This window comes from Danio rerio, chromosome 5 (assembly GCF_049306965.1).
Source record: "Danio rerio strain Tuebingen ecotype United States chromosome 5, GRCz12tu, whole genome shotgun sequence".
Lineage (NCBI taxonomy): Eukaryota > Metazoa > Chordata > Actinopteri > Cypriniformes > Danionidae > Danio > Danio rerio.
Genome location: NC_133180.1, coordinates 20258115 through 20281390, shown reverse-complemented (window position 1 = coordinate 20281390; position 23276 = coordinate 20258115). Strand labels below are relative to the sequence as shown.

The window sequence follows — 23276 nt, the reverse complement described above, 5'->3', positions numbered from 1 at the left end:
AAATGCTATACTTTAATATATTGTGGAGTTTACTTATACACAAACATGTATTTTCACAGAAATGCTAACACTGTTACAGGATTTTATTAAGTACTTTAAAAAAGTAATACATTACAAATTACTGACTACTACTGTAAAATCGTAATCTGATTCCAATACTAATTACTTCATGTAGAAAGTAACCAGATTACCAATTACTTTACTTTGAAGTTACTTTTAAAACATATAAATATACTAAATAAACTGCAGCTCTTTTAGTCATTTAATATTCACTGAAAAACATTACAATGGGTTGATCACAGCGGCTTCACATATTCAAAATACTTAAGGCTTGTACACACCATGATGCTTTTTGTTTGCGTTTATGGTCAGCGTTTTTTGAGACGTTTTTCCAGATTCAAACCCAAGCGATTTTCACTGCTGTCGAGCAGAAGAGTATGCAAAATCACTCCTTGACATTAGATGGCGCTACACAACTTTAAGCTTCTGACACCCACTTGTAAAACAGAAGAAGACAAAGTTGACACGCTTGTTGTTATGGATGGTTTAAGTAGCAACTCCAGCTCTAGCGATGAAGAAATTATTATTGTTCACCAGCGCAATAAGCAGCTCCACTATCATATCGCCTTTGGAAATCCTCTTCAATGTGTGCTGGCATTGACAGTTTTGTGCTTGAGCACGTCCAAGTGCTGCTTACTGTAACTTCAGCAGCTTCGTGCCAAAGTGCCAATCTGATTGGTGGAGAAGGTTTTGACGGGTCAAAACAAAAAAAACGAGCATGAGGTGTTTCTTAAAAAATTACGCTTTTACGTCTGGCATTTTGCGCGTTGGTGTGCACGATCACATTGGTGCCCTTTATTTAGTCACGAGGCGTTAAACGTAAATGGAAAACGCAAGCAAAAAGCGTCCTGGTGTGCACGGTTTCACACTAGCACTTTTATTCTGCACCCGGGTTTGATTGACGTCATGGTACGGTATGTTTAGCTTGTGTGAATGTGTATTCTGAACTCGGGTGCGCACCCATGAACTGTACCCGAGTCCACCTGGAAGAGGTGGTCTGGGGTACGGTTCATGCGAACTCCGGTCAGGTTCACTATGGGAATGAATGCAACAGGAGTGTTGGCAGGTATGCTCACACATACACTCTGCACTCTGACTACTTCAATATTGTTGATAAACCGTAATGGGCGCTTTTCTCCATCTCGTATTGAACGCAGTCGACCAATCACAACGAACTGTTATTGGTCCAATCAGTGCAGATTAGCATCGCGCTAAAGAGGGATTTGGGAACAAATGAATCGCTGAACGAATCATATGGGAGTCGCTGGGATGACAATGTAAAAATAAATGCATATTATAAGACAAACAAAGTGTTTTTTGTCATTGCATGCATATCAGCCTGTTGTTGGAGACTGCAAAAACAAAATATGATGCATTTTAATTCATAATAGGGGCTCTTTAAAGAAGCAACCACTGTCGACAGCATACATTTCAGCTTGCCTTCTCCAGCTATTTAAAAGCGCATGCTCATTAACTGACATTGCAAAACATGATTTTAAAAGCAAATATTGTTTTCTAAAAGCTAAATTTGTAACTTAGGTACCGTAATTACTTTGGCTTTAATAACTGTAATCAAATTACACAAATTTAAAATGCAATCCATTACCTTACTGCGTTCCTCAAAAATGTAATTAGAATACGGTTACACACAACTCTGGTGATGATACTCTAAATGGAAAAATTTAGGTACAGAATAGAGGGTGAAATTACTGTTAAAAGTATATTTATATTTAGCAAAATAGTTTAAAAGTAAAATGCAGTTAAGGGGAACGGTAGCTCAGGGGTTAGCACTGTCGCCTCACAGCAAGCAGGTCCCTGATTTGAGTTTCGCCTAGGCCAGTTGGAAGTTATGTGTGGAGTTTGCATGTTCTCCCCATGCGTTATAGGTGAATTGGATTAGCTAAATTGGCCGTATGGTATGAGTGTGTGTGTGAATGAGAGAGTGTATGGTGTTTCCTAGTACTGGGTTGCAGCTGGAAGGGTGTAAAAATTATGGTGGAATAGTTGGTGGTTCATTCCACTATGATAAACCCCGATAAATAAGAGACTAAGCTGAAGGAAAATGAATGAATGGATAAAATTCTGTTTAATTTAACAGTATTGAAATAAGTAACGAATAAGCTTATAATTGAGTGCAATTGCACAAAATTCTATGCAAATGCTTTGCATATGATGAATTTTACTTATAGCTTTTTTTTGTTTGTTTGTTTATTGTTATCACTTGCATGCAATAAGGGTTTATGTTACATATATAAAGTTAAAGAGTGCTGAAAACTCATTTAAAATGTAATATTTTCTGTAATTAACTGTTACAATTAACTTAGCTAATTGTAGAATAAATCTTCTGTAAATATGTCCTCATCTTTAATGTATTAGTTATTTTTACAACCACCGCTGCCAGTGTTTTTATTTATTTATTTTATGTTTTTTTTTTTTTTTAGAAAAACAACATTTTTTGACAGTTTTTTTTTTACTTCTATAGTGTGAAGGAAACCAAGAATGAGAAATGGAAAGCAAAGGGGGCTGGACGGGGATTAAGGGAAAAATAGAAAGAAAGACAAAATACGCCTTAGTCCGAGGCTGAAGGCTCCAGTGAAAATCAATTTGTATACACAATCCCTCATGAAAGCCACCCATCTTCATCCAGCGGGCGAGAGGCTGAAATATGTGACTGTCTGCCCGTGTAAATTAGCTGCTCCAGCCCATTGTGTGGCAAAGCATGACGAGGCCGGACAGTGCACTAACTCAAGCGGGAGAAGAGCTCGGTGCCGCCAAACACACACACACACACACACGTACATACACACGTGCGCCTACACCAGCACGGCGATCCATAAATCACAGGCGGGGGAAATGAATGGCTGGTCGTCGGTGCAGGACACACCAGCTGGCTGGGCCGCCCGGGGTACCAGCGGGGGGATCACGGCGAGCAGGGCGGCCGAGCGCCTTTCTGCGTATGAAGAAAAACGAGGCCCTTCTTCTCTTTTTCCTCTACTGCTTTTCTCTCCTGGGCTGCCCGTTCACATACAACAAGACATATCGTGTGAAGAATTAACTGCCTTACAGGTACAAGGAAATTCTGCCAAGGTCCAGACAGAAACTGAGAAAGCAGGCACATGTGAAGGGATATTCTGCACACACAACAGCTCAGAATAGCTCAGATACTACTGCACCGCTGTAAGAAACAAACAACCCAGGGGGCATTTTAAGGCATTATAATAAACATTAATCACATTTTAAATATCCAGGGCATACTACAATCGATTGCAAGCTTATAATACACACATTTATTAAAGGATTGGTTCACCCAAAAATGAAAATGATGTTATTAATTACTCACCCTCCTGTCATTCCAAACCCATAAGACCTTCGTTTATCTTCTAAATACAAATTAAGATCTTTTAAATTAAATCTGAGAGCTTTGACCCTCTATAGACAGCAAATACTAATTTAAAGTCCAGAAAAATAAAACAACAACAAAAAAACTCCTCAAAACATAAGCTCTTAGTCCACTCTCAGAAATAAAGGTACAAAACCTGTAACTGGGGTGGTACCTATACAAACAAATGTGTACAATGGTACCTAAAAAGTTCAATTTTATACCTTTATGGGGTACACTTTGGTATTTTTAACAACACATAACCCAGTCAGTGCAAACCTTTTATCTGTAACTTTAATCCTCGCCAGCAGATTTAACCTCTTGTTAGAAAGTAATTCCGTCATTCTGACTTCATAATAGTGCAAAAGGTAATGATAATAGTTAAACATGGCAGTTTGTTCATGTTTTAGGTTGCTAAAACATTCATTTGCTCAGTTTTTTTTCTGGCTTCTTTTTTTTTTTTTTGCACGTCACTCTTGCTTTTTTTATTTTTTATTTCTGACAGGATCGGATGATAACAAGGTTTGTTTGAGCTTGGGTCAATATATAATATATATAATAATAAATAAATAATCAATATATATATATATATTTATTTACTCACTGATTTGGAGAACACTGAAGGCAACACTAACAAGCAAATCTAACAGCTAAAAAAGAAATTTGATTTCACTGGGACTTTAAATCATCTAGTCTGAACTTGCCACTTGCTAACAATGAGTTCATGATGGTGTGTCTAAATTACTCTGTGAAACAAAACTTTAAAAAAGTATTTACAATTTAGGATTATACACAAATTTATTCCTAAAATAGAAACATCGCATAGTAAAGCAGAAGAGAAAAATCCTAAGGAAACCAACTGTGAATCCTTTTTTTAGTGTTATCATGCCTACATAAATTCTTGGAGACTTCTTGTAATTTTTTAACATGTTGTGATTTTAAAAAATCTTAATAAACAACAACAACAACAGCAACAAAAAAACTAATTAAGTAGACTGTATCTACCCTCCAAATCTCAGCTTAAACTGAGAAGTGCCAAATCTCACATTTGCATTGTGCTTTCTTTTCTACCCACATGTAGAGATAATCAAACACAAAAATATGTATAAACACTTCTCATGTTCATGATATGATATATTACGCAGGGCTGTAATATACATTTCCCCCTCCAGAATGTTCACGTTTGGCAGCCAGAAAACAGATTTTGTGTCAAAATAGAATAATTTACCATCATTAAATCTTATTTATGATCTGATTTTTGGCCAATTATGCAGCCCACTAATAATGTTGTGGCCTCTAGACATAAGACTACAAGAAAATTGCTGCTCATGTCAAACAGTGTTATGAGATTGCATGATGGTTACAATTCTGCCTTAAAGGGACAGCTCACCCAAAACTGAAAATTTGATCATCATTTATTCAGTCGTATGTTGTTCAAAAGACGCATTTCTTTTTCTCCACACAAAAGATAATTCAGTGCTTAGAGGACAAGAATTTATATATTTAAAAAGCCAAACAAACAGCTTTGAATTGATATGACACTGACAATATGTAAAATAAAGACAGAATTTCCATTTTTTGGGTGATCTGTCCCTTTAAGGCCTAGTGATGCTTACATTTTGGTATGGAGTTAGAAACTAAAGCTGAAAAAAAAACTGTCTCAGCTTAAAGACACCTCTCATAATGTCACATGAACTGCTCAGGTGTAACTTTTTCACAGACTTTAACAGAGTGAAAAAAAATATTGATGGTTCTGTGGGTCTTGTCTATCAAATCCAATTTATAATTTGCATTCTACATTGGATTTGAGTCAGGTGATTGGCTGGACCATTCTACAGCTTGATTTTCTTGGCTGTGTTTTGGATTTTTGTCTTGCTGAAATGTCCACCCTGGTTTCATCTTCATCATCATCATCATGGTTTTTTAGGTGTTGGACTGAAGCAGACAGGGTGCGAACTACAGGGGAGCTCCTTTCAATGGCGTTTCTTTCATTTTCAAATTTGCGATTATGTTTGAAAAGGGAGATCCCATGACATTTTATAGGTCTTTGTAAAATAAAAAAGCATATGCTGTCCTTAACGCCATCATCTTGAACTTTTAGAGGAATTACCAACCTACATCAGACATGGCGTCACACAAGTTCCTGGTTGCAAAAAAAGACCGGTTGCAATAGCAAACATGTCGTGTTGTGCAGTAGGATGCCAAGTTCGAAGAAAAGTAAAAAAAAAAAAAGAAAACTTAACTTTAACCATACACCACACTGCTTTTTATGCCAACCGCAGACATCTTTGGCTAAGGGAGGTGAATGGAGTGAGGACCTAATTAAAAATGCTCGACTTTGCAGTTCTCATTTGATATCAGGTAAGTTCACGCTTTGCTGAATCATACACATTACTCATTTTTGATAGCAGCAATGATTTCAGCAAGTTAAATATGGTTAATTAAACTGCGGACACTGAATGCTTAGAATGAAATGTAAAAGTGTAAGTTCACATATACTGCCGTACAGGTGCAGTTCGCTGTCAGAATGCAGTTGTTTTGCTTGTTGATGATTACCCAGGCCTTATATAGCTTTGTTTCTTTCATTGTCTTTGGCTAGGCAGAACTTCGGTTTTTAGCTCTACAAAGTTTTGAATTTAGTAACCATGGAACATTATTTCTTGCACATGTCCACACTGAACAAAATTGTTGGCATCCAAAGACTTGTAGGCCTTTAACTTCTCTCTTGTAAAAACACTTGGAGTTTCAATGAGACAGTTGTATATTTGGGGCTGGATGCTTGGCCATTTCATATTATCCAATATCCATTGGGAGGGCGCCATCACAAACAGACCTGTCAGATGAACGTCGCTCACTTTAACGTTAACTTTGCCAAATAACAGGGTGACAAGCAGTTATAATACGCTGAAAGCATTATGTAAATAATAAATATATAATATGTAATGAATATAACTTATTTCTAAGACAACAAACTCTGTCCCGCATCAGATGCCATTCCCTCGCTGTAAATGCTAGCGCTCCTGTTTTTTCTGCAACCTCACTGTGAGCAATTCCTGAATGTTTACAAACTGGTAATTCCTCTATAGAGTGGATAGAAAAATGATAGGCTACAAGAAGAGGTTATTTATTTTATTGTTAAGAGAAACATATTACCGTTTGTTGATTTTATACAAACCTATTCCTCTCACAGAAGCACTGCAGGTAGAATTAGACAACAATGTTCTGTTTTTTTGCGGCTGGTGTTGTTTGTGCATGTAAAAATTAATACCATAAAAGATATTTTTAAGGGTCAAAGAAAGTTATTGATGGAAAAACAATCGTTTTTTAGCGAGAAAGTAAACCAAAACTATTGTGGCGTTTTGTTAATTTAGAATACTTTGTAATATTAGTCACAATACTACAAGGACTCTTAGGATCTAAACCACCCATAACCCCCCGTTAGAAAAAAAAAGTGGGCTCCCCCAAAGGCCACGTTACAGTTCGAACACTGGAAGCAGCTAATATTCATTTACACTGATAAAGGGCAGAGGGTTACTGAATAACTACAGAGAGATTTCAGCTGCTGTCTGGGCTTTCATTGTCTTTCTACACCTCCCTTTTCTCATGTGTTCAATATTTTTTCATGAGTTATTAAATTTTATTACTCATAACTTCATTTGTAAACTAATTAGACTTGTTTTCTCTGCATACATGGATTTCTTTGGTTGCTATCAACATCCGGTTAAAATTTCAAGTCAACAGCACCTTAAGAAATGTATTTTCAGATAAAAACGGTGACGTGTTCAATACTTATTTTAGTGAAGTTTAGTGAAGTTTGAGAGGCTCTGCTCAAATAGATTCATCAGCGTAATGACTCACTTTGAACTGCCATGAGATTCAATCTCACAATCAGATGTAATTAAAGGACAATATGTTGATGAAAGCACTTTTTTTGATGAGGATTTTGCTGAATTGTTCGTGGAGGGCTGCACTTTCCTGCTGACCAAGCTCTTCACGCGAAAACAGGTGGGCGTCTGGACTAACAAGCCTCTCAAACAAAAGCTTAGCAAACTAAAACAGAAGAAAAGTGTGAAAAGAACAAAATGATGCAGGACTATCAACCCCAGAGGGCAAGAAAATAATGACTGCGAGACAGAGGCTCATCAAGTACCGAGCGCTACAAATGAGCACACTTCAGATGTGATTGTTTTTTGGAAAGGCTTGTAAATACACTCCAACCGCGCCGTTAGTAATACAACTGTTTAGATTGGAGTATTTTATATATTTGAAAAAACTAACTGTTGCTTGCCTATGCAAAACTCTGCCATAATTTGTGTATTTGTGTGTTTCTATGAGGTTTTTAGAGTGTTTAAGTGATTGCCTATTGGTAAAGATACACTGTAATTGAACATTTGCACAATATTAATAAGACAGTAACTTATTCATGATGTTGATAAAATGTCTATGAAAGTCTGATTCTGCCATTGAATTAAAAATTAACAAAGATTTTTGCATCTTTTTATCTTAAAATTATGTTTTTTTTATGGCTCAGTTGCAACTTTAATACTCAAAATTGTGAGATATAAAAAATTCTGACTTTATAATAACTTTATCACTTAGAATTCTGACTTCATTTCTCAAAATTGTAAGATATACAGTGAGAATCCTGACTTTATAACTCAGAATTGCAACTTTTTCATTTTATATTATTGAATTAATAACTACCAACTGCAACTTTATTTCTCAGAATTGCTAGAAACAAAGCCAGACTTCATAACTCGCAATTGGGACTCTCAGATTTCTAACTTCATTTCTCAGATTTGTGAATTGTGTAATTCTGACTTAATAACGTACATTTTACAAGTTACATCTCACAAAAAGTAAGAATTCTGAAATAAAAAAATCACCATAACCTTTTTAATTTTTTTATTCAGTTGTGGAAACAGGCATTTGTTTTTTTTACACATTAGGAAAAGTAATAATAATAAAAGTTTTTTAAAAACTTCAAAAAAGTTAAAAATACAGGTGAAATATTTCTGTCATCTTTCAGTGTAAAATATGTGTACTGCAATGTTCTTTTTAAAGAGCCCCTATTATGGGTTTTTGAAAATTACCTTATGTAGTGTGTAACACAGCTCTAAGTGAAGTTAAATATTAGGCTTAAATCTGAAAGCTCATCATGTTTAAAACTATTAATTCATCTATAAGAGAGTCAAATCATAGTGATTAGAATGAATCACCACTGTAATGAATCTTTATGTGATGTTGATACAGAACTCAAGCCCCGCCCATTTATTGCATGTGCAGACCCGGGAAAATTGAAACCCCCAGCCCCGCCCACAAACACTGTGGAAAGAAAAAGAAGAAAAACACTGCAGCAGATCCTGGTTGAATCATTTTGCAAAGATGCTGTTCTCTGTAGTGTGATGAAAGGTAGCTTTTTTTTCTATCCAAAGATGAGGTTGTGAAGAGTCAGTGGTTGAGATTTATTTTTGCAAAAATACCTCAGCTTTACAGCCCCAGCCTTGTGCTGTGTTTCCATCATTTTTCTGACAAGTGCTTAAGCAATCTACACACTTACAATTGGGGATTAGTTGGCCATTTCTTAAAGGAAGGATCAGAAAAGACTATTGATGTATGGGACTTTGTCAGAGCTCGATAGGAACTTTACAGTACACAGTTCATGGACCAGTTTGTTCCTCCATTTCACACGTTTAAGTAAGAGCGCTTAAAATGGCTGTCTCCTTGTTTTCTCTAGCTTGCAAAGTATGCATTTAATTGTGTTTTGTTACTTGTAACTGCTTGCAGTGTATCTGGTTAACTCTTTATATTCTCTTACTGCATCTAAAACCACCCTGAAAACATGATGCGTGTCTCTTTATTTATAGATTTAAATGGGTTTATGAGCTCGCGATCCTCTGCCGTTTGTCATTGCTATGGCTAAAATAGTTCAGTTTTTTCCACTGTGTGGATTAATACTAAATGTGTGACGTGGTTTAGAATAGAGTAATTTGCTGGTGTTATACTGCATTGCTTGCACTCCCGCATTGGGTTCACACATACACTATGCACACTGACTACCTTAAAATTGTTGATGCGCCATGTTGGGCATTTCTCTTCGTCTCTTGCTGAACGCAGTCGGCCAGTCACAACAGACTGGGTCATCGGACCGATTAGCGCAGATTAGCATCACACTGAAGAGGGGTTTGGAAACAAATGAATTGCTGAATGAATGAATGGGAGTCGTTGAGATAATTAGGTCAAAATAAATGCATATTATAAGAAAATGAAAGTGTTTTTGACCTTGCATGCATATCAGCTTGTTGTTGGAGACCCCCTAAACCCAAAATATGACCTTTTTAATGCAAAATAGGGGCTCTTTAAGATAATTACAGCAAAACATTTTTTATATATTTGTAAAACATATTGGTAAAAAAATAGTATTTTAAAAGATGGAGTAAAGATTTAATATGACAATTAAACAGTATTTTGGGGCTGCAGCACTATGGTTCTTATATTGGGTAAGCCATTAAATGCCATGAAACTATTATTATGCTAAACATGTCCACAATAAGATATTTTAATATAAAAACTACTATACATTTAATAAGTGTCTTATGCAAAATAAAATTAATACTACATAAATAAATGGTAAAATGTAGGATTTGTTAGATTTAATTTATTTATTTTATTTTCAGCTTGGTCCCTTCATCAATATGGGGTCGCCACAGCAGAATGAACCGCCAACTTATCCAGCATACTTTTTTTTTACGCAGCGGAAGCTTCCAGCTACAACCCATCACTGGGAAACATCCATACACACTCATTCACACCCATATCCAATGGAAAGGAAACCCACGCAAACACGGACAGAACTCCACACAGTAATGCCAACTGATCCAGCGGAGGCTCGAACCAGCGACCTTCTTGCTGTGTGACGAACGTGCTACCCACTGCGCCACCATGTCGCCCATTTGTTAGATTTAGCTTAGACAAAACAATCAAAATGAACAGAAAACATTTAAATCTGTATTACATCTTTAGACCTCTTATCATCTTTGACGCAACAACTGGAACAAAATGTACCGCTTGTTGTTTTGCAAATGTTAATCTCTATCCCCTAATGTTAACTAATGGAATCTTCTCATAAAGTGTTCTCTTTAAATTTGTATAAATGCACTGGCAAACACTGAACTGCTTTGTACCAGCACCAAATGTTATGAAAAGTGTTCCTACAGCAGGTACATTCTCACAATTCAAGAGCACTGTTGTGTTTTAGCCTAGCAGAAGGGCTGTAACACCATGCATAACATTGCCTGGGGAAAACCGTGGAGCTTCAGTTGACGAAAACCACAAAACTGCGGTGAAGGAAAAGAGGAAACAAATGTCATTGTCTGTGTAAGTGAGGGCAGAGGGGCTGAGCCCAGTGACAGACAGGCACAATTATCTGCTCTCCCGTCAACAGTTTTAACCTAATTTCTCAGCGACCAGAGACCCTTGATACAGTCTATCGGCGGCTAGAAAAAAAAAAAAGTATTATCTTCCACTTCCTGCTTTCTCTTTGGAGGATGACTTTTCAGCTGTCATGTCTTTGTGATGGATGAAAGCCAAAGAGAGAAAGTAAGACCGAGAGTGAGAGAGAAGGCAGATCCAGCATGGTTAAGACACCTCTAACCCCTCGGCTTCTCGCTTTTCTTTAGCACTTCCCAAATCATCCCTCTTTCTGCACTCGTCTACCCTTCATGTGACCCCGGAGGTCTCCAGGTGCGCAGAGATACACCTGCTGCCCGAGGACCAGACGACATCACAGGCTTGGCATCAGTTTTGACAGGGTGTCTGATTCAATCATCACATCTGGCGGAGTCCGAGCACTGAGAGAGCCAGTCAGCCCTCCTAAATCTCACCCCTCCACCAGGAGCTAAACATGCTGCCAGATTCATATCACATACACACACAGCAAAAGATGCATTAAAGCACTCAAGCTGCAGCTTTCAACAGGACACATGACACAAGCAGAAAGCAAACCTGCAGGTCTAAAAAATGAAACAGCCAGCTTGATTCTCTTAATGAAGGCAGTTTTCCATAAAAAGCTGCTTTTTGCCGTCACCTCACCAGCCTGTTAGGCAGCAGCTTCCAATCGCTGTAATTTAGTGGACTGGGCTCTCCTGCAGCTGTTGCCGTCACCCCTGCCTAACAAATGCAATAACGCTCGCATGCAAATGTCCCAGGGTGTATACAGCTTAAATTCCTCAACATCATCTATAATGCTCAGGATCTAAGCATTCTGGAAGAGTTTGTCGCTTCGTTAAAAAGTGAAATGCTTGAAAAAAGGAATCTGCCATTAAAATTATAGGTTGAAAGTTCTGAGCATGATTTAAGAGACAAGTTTGTTTGTTTTTTAATGAAAAATTGTGATTTGTACAGGGCGGAGAGAGCTTAACAAGCTGCAATTAAAGAAAACACATGCAATTGCAAAAACCCCCAGCAAATTAAGTAAAGCTTTTCATCGGTTTGACAGCAAATGTGTTGCAAATCCTCACAACACAAACACGTTTAGAAAATGTGCTGCAAGTTCTCACAATACTAACAAATTAAGAAATTGTACTGCAAATTCCAACATAGGCTAATTCTGAAAATGCTACCCTATATGGATTTCTGGAGATCTCAAATTATGTAGCCAGAAGTACGTATGGCTGTATTTAATTTTTAAAATGAACGCTACAAGGCGGTATAATGCCGTTTCTTTCACGCTTAAGGCTTAACAGCTTATCACTTACCTCCATATGGACGGCTTTCCCGCTGTTACCAGTTTGTCCTGTAGGCAGCTCGATATTTACCACGGTGGACATGTGACGCAGAGAGGAGCTGACCACTTCGATGGGGTTAGAGTACGGCAAAGAACGATTCTAGAAAGCGGGTAAGATAAAAACAATAGCCAGAAAAATAAATAAACAAGTAAATAACAGGATGAGAATGTGGTAACATTTTGGGCATTCCTTTTTTTTAATTGCTTCTTAAACTGTAAATTCTTAGTTTAGGGAAGTGGGTTGGTGGGTCAATCAGTGCTTTTGAAAACACTATTAGTTGGATTTAAGAAAGGAGGAGGGTGGGTCAGTCGCTTGGTCAGTCAGTCAGTCAGTCATTCAGTCAGTTGACAGCAGCGTCTGGTGGATTTACACAAGAATAGCAGGCGCAAATGGTGTTCGCGAGAGAACTTTGACATCTGAAAAAGTGTTAACAGTGGTCTCTGGTTAAGTCACAAAAACAAACATTGCAAAAAAAAAAAAAAAAAAGTAGCTCCTGGAGCATATTTGGTGCTTTCCAGAGTTGTATATAGAGGTACGTTTTCAGAATGAGCCTGGGTTGGCAAATTCTCTCAACGCAAATAAATTAAGAAAACACATGCAAATAGCATGGAACACAATGGAAATGTTTTAAGGGGACCCAAAATTGTGACGGCCCCTGCTATTTAGGTTATGGTTATTTAGGCTAATAATAAACAAAAGGGAACTGATCACCTACAACTTCACTGAGCAATAGACATGGCACAATAAGCACATTCCAGACAGGTCGTCTACACTTTCTTGCATTAGAAATAACGCTAATATTAAATAAAGCTAAATAAAATAAAACAAAAGCTAAAAATGCAAATATTGCAGAACACACAAACGTCTAAGGAATCTGACAAGGCCAATCTCTTAGTCAAGTACCACCTCAGAAAAAAATTGTCTCTCCAAGTACCACCAAAATGAGAAGTATTGAAATACAGTAGCGCAGTAGGCCCAGTAAAGCAGCTACAACTCTGCACAGTTAAAAAACATGGCAGATTACATCAGAAATATACAGTAGGTTATATGTCATATATGACATATTATATACATAATTTTTGATAAATTTTGAAATGTGTGTAGCATGTACATGACATATTTCATTCCTCCACGTACCACTAGAAGGAAGCCTGCGTACCACTAGTGGTACACAAACCACAGTTGGAGAACCACTGTCTTAGACAACAGGCAAAATTCATTTAAATCTATTAAAATGGTTTGATGTTAATTACAATTTTGGACATGCATAGTGCTGGGGAGTTTAGTAACTAATAACCAACGAGATTATGACGAAATTAAAATTGGATGATAGACAAAAAAGTAGACAAGGAAGATTTGTTTATTTTGCAGGGTTTCTACAGGTCTCATCAAATCAAATGTAAGACTTCTGAAGAGCCTTTTTAAAACCATCCTGTATGAAATGTCAGACTTATGCAAGGCTAAACGGTCCAGTAAAACATTAACAAAACATTAAAAACAAATCTTATTGTGAAGAAGATATTAAAACCATATTGGAAAATTAAGTAAATAAATCAAACTTTTGCTAAAACTTTTATTGAAATGGAATGTTAGTGGTTGGATGGGTGGTAGCCCGATTGCTATACATGGACATACAGTAGGAAAATTAAGACCTGTTTAAAATGACTTAAGACCTACAATACAATGTTTCAGTGAATTTAAGACTTTTTAAGGCCTTGTAGATATCCTGTGTTTGACTCTGTATTCTGCTCTGATGACTTTTGGCCAAACTGTTCAGACATTAGTGTCAACACTTTTAACACACTAAATTTGGTCTTAATATGCTGTACATTGCAGAGATATAGTCACATATGTCCAATTAAATGAGCTACCTAACAAATTTGTTAGCAAGTCAATTGAGAATTTGAATTCCAAATCTCTTTGGGATCTCTGTCTGAAGATTATCTGAAGCTGTAAGTGGAACTAAAGTGTTTTCGTTTACCAGTGAGCCTAGCAGCCAGGCACACAACTTCATAAGATGTTAATATTAGGTTAAAAATTTAATGTCTAGCCACTGTCTAAGGGAAACATTATTTTAATGTCCAATAACAACATCAAATGAAGTTGATATTTGGAGTATTTTAGGTTGTGTTGGAAAGTGACCAAAATCCATGTCTTATAGATGTCATAGTGGTAACGTTGACACAACGTCAAGGTGTAACATAATTAGACCATGATATTTGGTTGATTTCAGGTTGATTTTAAGTTGGACGTTGATGTTGGGTTCTGATGTCAACCCAATTTTCATTTTCAAACAAAATCCAGTGCCCCCACGATGTTGGGGTACAAAGTCAATATGACGTCATGTTGACATCCTGTGCCTGCAGTGATTAAACATCTAAAATCCAAAAAAGGTAGTTAAAATATATAGTAAAACAAACTCAATCTATATTTAAAAAAAAATAACATAATGCAGGTAAAAACAAAAGTCTGAAATGCACTGCCCTGTAGATTTGCATTCGCTCTGCAAATGTCTTCTTTTAAAAACGTAAGCTGTGATTAATTAACATGTTTATGCCTAATTTGCTCCATTGGCTGAAAAAAAAGGTCAGTAGCATCAGTTTCTACCACATTATGCCATATCTGCATATCCTGTTCTCCATCTCAAACACTCATCTCTCATCCTTTTACATGCTGACAGCTGCTGAGATGCCGGTGGGCTGGTTGGAAGTGGCCGATCAGGAATTGGTGTGGGTGTGGATACGCCGCCATTCAGAAGTGCTGAGGCCTTTCACACCCCTAATGTGTAATTAGGTGGTGTTTTGGAGCACACAGCCTTCCTCAACTGAAATTAGTGGCCTTTTATTAATCAGACAGACCAGCACAAAGGCATTCGGAGTCCCTCTGTAATCTACCATAAAATGTTTCTCTTAATTACAGAGGTAGCAAGCAGGAGCAGGAGAGGGGGTTTATGGAGGTGCTCTGCACAATGTGTCAATTTACGTGCTGCCGTCTATGTAAAATTTGCAGCTCGGTCTGTGCAGCTGCCACATTGATAACAAATCATCTAAACTGTTCTCGTGCACATTGATGTGCACATAAACACTCCCACATGCACGGTATAAATGTCACCGCCCACAGATAAAATGTAGCATGAAGCAGTTACGGTACATGTCTACTGAGTAAAATAAGTGCATGGACATAAAACATTGATTTGAGCAGAAGTGATTACAGTGCTGCTTAGAAGTGTTTCTGTGTCTTTTACTTTTACTCAACAACAATGCGTCCAATTGATCAAAAGTAAAGTCATTTCCAGCAATTGATGGTCTTCTGAATTTTGTTCTTGTAGCACGCTGTTTTTGTTTGTTACTAATCATTAAGAAAATCATCAGTTTCATTGTGTTTTCAGCAAATAAATGCTGGCTTGGTGAGAATCATAGGGGTATTGCACAAAAATGGAATCAAGAAAGCCAGGATAACAGAAAAAGTGCAGCTTGACCTAGTTTAATCAGGTCTTCCCCTGGCTTAGTCCGTAGCACGTTTGCTGATCCGGGATGAGAATTAGCGGCTATGTCAAGCCTGATGTAGATAGCCAGGATAAGTGTACATTCCAGAACAGACCACAAGATCGATCACAGAATCAATGGTCTAAGTATGATGTGAGCCAATTAGGTAATGAGTTGAAACAAGGCTCTAACACACCATTCTGGAAACTTGAATTACTTTCATTCAGAGAATTAACAGACACATATAAGGTGAGCTGTATTAACAAATTAAACCATATACATTGTCTTAAATGTGACCAGTGGACATTCATGCAACTAATGAGTTTATCATGATATTTCATCAAGTTTTTTAATCTTCATCTATAAGATTATTTATACATGTTGCATAAAAATTGTTGACATTTTCTAGTTGACACTCTTATCTCAATTCATTCATTAATTTTCTTGTTGGCTTAGTCCCTTTATTAATCCAGGTTCGCCACAGCGGAATGAACCGCTAACTTATCCAACAAGTTTTTACGCAGCGGATGCCCTTCCAGCTGCAACCCATCTCTGGGAAACATACACACACACACTCATACACTACGGACAATTTAGTCTACCCAATTCACCTGTACCGCATGTCTTTGGACTGTGGGGGAAACCAGAGCACCCGGAGGAAACCCACACGAACGCAGGGAGAACATGCAAACTCCACACAGAAACGCCAACTGAGCCGAGGAAGGATCGAACCAACTTATCTCCTTTGAATTTAAATGTAATATCTTTCTATACGGCTGCTAGGAAAACAAAGCCTTATTTTAATGAATTTAACTTTTAAATAAAACTGTTTTGTTTAAATGTACCAGAAATTATTGTTTACTGTATATTCATTGAGGAATGGATACAAATATAATTTTTTTTAAAGGAGCATTTATGCTGAGCACTGTATATGCATCACATCAAACGTGACGTGATGACATGGATGCAGTTCACTAGAGTGAATCTGCTTAACATTAGCTTCACATCTAACTATCAGGCACCTGTAGAGTTTATGCGTTCAAGTAAAACATATACAAATAAAATGAACCGGGTGCTTTTTAAAATGAATGAAAGTCAAAACGGTTAGGCGTCTGACAAAAGAAGTGCCCTTCTGAATCAATTCAGCCCTTCTGGATCTTTACTTTAAAGACACTACTGACTACGTTTACATGGACATATGTAATCTAGTTATTTGCCTTAATAGACAATAATATAATTGAGGTGTTTACGTGAAGTGCTTTCATGTAAGAGTTTCCTGTAACTTTGGGTGACTTTTACATGACGGTAATAGTTTGATTGCAGCGTTTACTTTAATAATGCCACTAATATATGTATACTCAACGTCTTAAATCTATTTCTGTTTAGTTCAGTTATGACTTTAGTCAGATTAAGGTGATCACAAATCGCTGTTTCAAGCTTATGTAGTCCTATAGTTCAACATTCATGTTTAACTGAATAAACAGTTAGTAAACACTAGTACATCTTATTGAACATAAATTATTTTCATCACCAATAATCTAATCATAGAACAGTTTCTCAAGCAGTTTGTGATGCATTTTGGAAACAGGAGATGAGTTCCTGGTCTAATGCACCACTTGGCTTGAGAAACCTGTCTCAAAGACTTACTTTTAGTTATTATTTGGGTAGCACACATATTCTGAATGCCTTCGGCAAAATTTAAATAAGCCATTTTAATCTAGTATTTATATATATATATATATATATATATATATATATATATATATATATATATATATATATATATATATATATATATATATATATATATATATATATATGTGTGTGTGTGTGTGTGTGTGTGTGTGTGTATTTACAGTATATACTGATCCAGACTGGGCCCATCCTAAGCAATCCTCAAAACAGTCAATTCAATTATACAGTAGCGGTGCATGACTGTCAGGCGCGCTCCATAGTGATACATAGATGGAGTTTTCCAAATGCATTCTGTAAACGCAATGGGTTTTGGTTGCGTGCTTGAAAAGACAAGAACACAAATTAATAATGATAAAAATAAAAATAATAATAAAAGAGACTAAGCCGGAAAGAAAATGAATGAATGAATGAATGAATGAATGAATAAATAATAATAATAATAATAATAATAATAATAATAATATCTAAACAACGATCTCAGTTGGTTTTCTTTTAAACACAAAAAATTTTGTCATAAATGAGCAAAAAAAAGTTAGGAAAGTAATTTAATGCTTCCATCATGGATCTGTGCATTTTTAAAGTGCCACCTCTGTAATTTATTGTAATCAAACGAAAAATCAAAAAGAGAGAGGTTGGTATCCCTTTTTTTTAACATCCCAATGTTGACAGGTATGCAGGTGGTCATTGTAAAAAAAAAACTGTCCTTGCAATAAGATGAATGTTGCAAACATATAACAGTTAATACTAAAGTCTTATGAAGCCAATTTTCCAACAATTAACATATTGCACACAAGACGGAGACCATTATGTTTATATGAAAGAGCACAAAGACATGTGACCATTGCCATGGATGATAGTTAACATTAGCAAATATCTGACAGCTGACCAATTAGACTAAAATGTTCGAGGCTGGCATTATGGTAAATGTACACTTTACATGATAAGTCCAGCAGGCATGGCTATGATCAAGTGACTCATGTGCACCTAATGATGACTATTCAGACAGCTAATGCCATGCAAGAAATCATGTTTGAGAATCTGGATGCAAAACAACTTCCTGTAATTGCCCGAGGCAGGCTGAGGGAACAGCACCCAGAGGGCCTGGCAATTAGGGACAGGAGGCATAAAAACATGAATGACGCTGCTCGGCAAGTCGCTGCTGCTTTCCATTTATAATCTCGAACTCGAGCGTTCCTTTATATCACATATGATCTATCTATATCATGTCGAACAGTGGAAGGAAATAGAAGCATTATGACTGAGCACAGTAATGTGTCTTAGTGGCTTTAGACTGTTCAGCTGAATGCAGATAAAAGAGACTTCTTTCAGTTCCCAGGTCTCTGAATGCCACTCGCGGTTAAGAGGATGTTTTTCTTAGTGAGAGGAATATCAGGCAGACTCTTTCATGTTTTTGTGCTCAGTGAAGGACAGACTTTGTGAGTACATCTCAGAACAGCGGCACACAGGAGCGTCTTATCCGTGAGGCGATGCTGTCATGAAAAGCTTTTGACTGCGTTTTCAAGAATCCGAGCCCTGGTTCTAAGGAGCAGTAAGACTGTCAATCACAGGCTCCAGTTTTGTTTTGTTTTTTTTTCTTAGCCTTCATTTACATCTGACATGGACCCGAGCAGCCGATGCTCTTTTGCAAAGCTATTGTTGTCAGGTAAATTGCAAAGCATTCGACATTTCGGTGTAGCCGAGTTACACTCGGTGAGCACAGCTTCACCTGGGGACCCCAGCTCACCTGGGGGATGTCAAAGGAACAAGAATAAGAATTTTTCTATTTTTCAAAACCAGAGGAAAAAGAAATTGTACTAGAGCATACTATATACAATCATTTACAAATTAGCATGTGAAACCGTATGCAACACACACAAAAAAAATCATTATTCATATGTCAAATAAAACACAGGCTCATTCTGAAAACATAGTCCTAAATACATTTCTGGAGATCACGAATTATGTAGCCAGAAGTATGCATGGCTGCATTTTTTTTTAAATGGACGCTATGAGGCAGTATGACGCAGTTTCTTATCATGCTTACCAGCTGACCTCTTACCTCCATATGGACAGCTTTCCGGCTGTTACCAGTTTGTCCAGTGAGCTCAACATGTACGTGGGTGGACTTGAGATGCAGAAGGAGTTGACCTCGATGACGGGGCTCGAGTCCGACGAAGAACGGTTCCAGAAAGCAGGTAAGACTAAAACAGAAGCCAAAAAAATTAAGTAAACAAGTAAATAACATGGTGAGAGTGTGGTAAAGTCCGGTAAAAATCAGATGAGGGCTTTTCTTTTTCTAGATTGCTTTTTAAATTTGTCGGTTGGGTTTGGAGAAGTGGGTGGGAGGGTCAGTCTGTGTTTTAAAAACGCTTTTGGTTGGGTTTAAGGAAGGGGGAGGGTGGGTCAGTCGATCGGTCAGTCAGTCAGTCAAACGGTCAGTCGACAATGGCCTCTGATGGATTTACAAGAGAACAGCAGGCACGAATGGCTTGTACTTGAGAGAGAAATTTGAGATCTGAAAAAGTGTACACAGCGGCCTCTCGTTGATTCGGGGAAACTGCATTAAAAAGAAGTAGCTCCTGGGACATATTAATATTATTTATTTGATCAGCCCATCACATAGTAGCAACTCAATTCATTTAGGGCTATTTTTTAACAATCTAGGTGCATAGTCTAAAGCACGTTGTGCAAATGGAAAAATACGCTCTGCGCACGTGGCGCATGGTCTAACAGGGTTGTGTTAATTCTCTTAATGAGTTATGGGTGTGTTTGGAGCATGATGTGCATTAATTCAATCAGAGTCTCATCTCACATTCCCTTTAAGAGTTAGTTGCGTCGCACCATGACGCACCTGCTATTTACTGTACAGTGGAAAAACTGAATGCATCACTAATGAGAAAACAGTTAAACAGACCATCTGGCCTCTATTCGGCCTCTTTACTTTACTTTTACTCTCTGTTTTACTCCCTTACTTTCATCGATAAGGAAACGATGTTGTACACACACCACCGAAGACATCCATTAGCCTACATATTTGTAGCTCAAAGATTTGTTTCGATACTATTTCTCAATTCATTTCTAATTTCCAGCAAACGAATAAATGAACAATAATAATGAAGTGTGGTCAAAACAGTGAGTTATATTCAAACACACTTCATGCCTTATACATTGATGCATACATCTCCAAAACCCGACAGATAGACAAATCTAAACTTGTTTTTATTCAAACAAATATAAATATGCATATAATAAATAATACTCATAATAATAATAATATTAATATTATAATATAAATGGAAATTTTCATGAATAAACTGAAAAAAGTTATATTTTTTTTCATATGTAAAGATATTTTGTGTGTTTCTGTACATCCTGTGTGTATTAAACATTGTGCAAGCTCTGCTCTGGACTTTAGACCAGCTTTCAGTTGGTCAGTGGAGCAGTCTATTTGTGTTTCTCAAAATAGTAACGTGTCAACAATGCGCCTTAACACACCTCCTTTATAGGCCGGCACACCCATGAATACACAAAGTAGCGCAAATTGATTTGCTATTTAGACAATGTGGTGCAAAATGTGAAAATTAAGGTTGCACTGATCTGAATATAGCAACAAATTGTGGCAAACACGTCTTGGGCCTTATTGTCCCGGGTGTATGATAGGGCCCTTAGATATTTAGGCTTGTAGACAATCTTCTGAGTATTAGTAGGGGTAGGATAGGTGGTATAATTTATATATGACGCAAATAATTTAGAGTGTGTCACGGTTAAAAACCTGGTAAAATTTGATTTTGCATTTGAACAATGCAAACTCCCACACAGACAGCTTGTAAAATTAATAAAAAATAGCATACTGTAGGTTTAATGTGGCAAAACTTCCTAACACACTGATATTAGTCTGTTTTGTGTCCTCCTTTTCATCAAAACACTAAACCGAAGCAGCTGTCCTGCTGAGAGCGGAGGCACCATGCTGAAATGCCCCTGGAGTAACTTTTTGCTTTGATTAAGTTCCTTATTCAGAGAGCAAAGAAAATCAACAACACTTTGCTGATCATTCTTGAATGTCTACCAAAGAGTGAGCATGAAAGAGACTAATACTGTGACCTTCCCCTCAGCATTACTGTTCACTTTCTGCAAGACCTGATGCACTTTCTCCTGCATAAACGCACCACTAAAGCATTCGGAATCGGTGGTTTGACACATTAAAGGAATAGTTCACCCATAAAATTAAAACTCTGACATCATTTCCTCACCCTCATGTCATGCCCTTTAATCGTTTTCTTTTTTCCAAGAAACTCAAAAGAAAACGTTTAGAAGAAGCTATTTCTCATATAATAAATCTGTATAGTCACCATGTTTTCTAAGCTAGAATGAAAATAGGCAGTACAATGGCAGTACAATTTATACACAGGTCTTTTTTAATACCACACTTCAGCCTTTTTTGTGTGAGAGTTGGTTTTCACATGTTTCCAATAGTGATAATGAAGACTGTATTAGCTTCTCATGCACTCTCTTGCAATGCAGCTACAGGGTTTAACTCACATTTACCTTCATAATTGCCATAATTCTTTGTGGCAAAGATTTAACAAGATGCAAGAACCATTTCTCTAAGAATTTGGTTCAAACTGTCATGATATACACTCACCGGCCATTTTATGAGGTTCATCTTACTAGTACTGGGTTGGACCGCCTTTTGCCTTCAGAACTGCCTCAATTCTTCATGGCATAGATTCAACAAGGTACTGGAAATATTCCTCTGAGATTTTTGTCCAAATTGACATGATAGCATCATGTAGTTGCTGCAGATTTGTCAGCTGAACATCCATGATGTGAATCTCCCGTTCCACCATATCCCAAAGCTGCTCTTTTGGATTAAGTTCTGGTGACTGTGAGTTTAGTGAACTCATTGTCATGTTCAAAAAAACAGTCTGAGATGATTCGCACTTTATGACATGCTGGAAGTAGCCATCAGAATATGGGTACGCTGTGGTTATAAAGGGATGGACATGATCAGCAACAATACTCAGGTAGGCTATGGCCTTGACACAATGCTAAATTGGTAGTAATGGAGCACTACCACCAGTTTGAACCGTTTATACAAGGCAGGATGGATCCATACTTTCATGTTGTTGACGCCAAATTCTGACCCTACCATCTGATTGTTGCAGCAGAAATTGAGACTCAGACCAGGCGATGTTTTTCCAATATTCTATTGTCCAATTTTGGTGAGCCTGTGGGAATTGTACCCTCAGTTTCCTGTTCTTTAGCTGACAGGAGTAGCACCCGGTGTGGTCATCTGCTGCTGTAGCCCATCTGCCTCAAGGTTGGACATGTTGTGTGTTCAGAGATGCTTTTCTGCATACCTCAGTTGTAATAAGTGGTTATTTGAGTTACTGTTGCCTTTCTATCAGCTCAAACCAATCATTCTCCTCTGACCTCTGGCATCAGCAAGGCATTTGTACCCACAGAACCGTCACTCACTGGATATTTTCTCTTTTTCAGACCATTCTCTGTAAATCCAAGAGATGGTTGTGCATGAAAATCCCAGTAGATCAGCAGTTTCTGAAATAATCAGACCAGCCCGTCTGGCACCAACAACCATGCCACGTTCAAAGCCGCTTAAATCAGCTTTCTTCCCCATTCTGATGCTCAGTTTGAACTGCAGCAGATCGTCTTGACCATGTCTACATGCCTAAATACATTGAGTTGCTGCCATGTAATTGTTAGGTACAACTGCAAATTTCTAATCAGCCAAAGTGGCCAGTGAGTGTATATTTGTCAGTTTCACATTCACAATTCAAATGTCCAGTTCCTCCACTTCTCAAAGATGCTCTACTTGACTGGTATTAGTCGGAATATCCTGCCAAAAATTCC

The 23276-nt window shown here is 37.4% G+C and overlaps 1 protein-coding gene across 1 annotated transcript in view; it reads right to left on the bottom strand.

Moving 5' to 3' along the window:
- Positions 1 to 23276, bottom strand: part of fam222aa (family with sequence similarity 222 member Aa) — a 245401-nt gene that overhangs the window by 201212 nt on the left and 20913 nt on the right. The window contains exons 2-3 of the mRNA XM_073951075.1: positions 19465 to 19606; positions 12196 to 12324 (exon numbers count right to left, since the gene is read on the bottom strand). The gene's annotated coding sequence lies outside the window, so the exon portion shown is untranslated. The remainder of the gene's footprint in view (positions 1 to 12195; positions 12325 to 19464; positions 19607 to 23276) is intronic.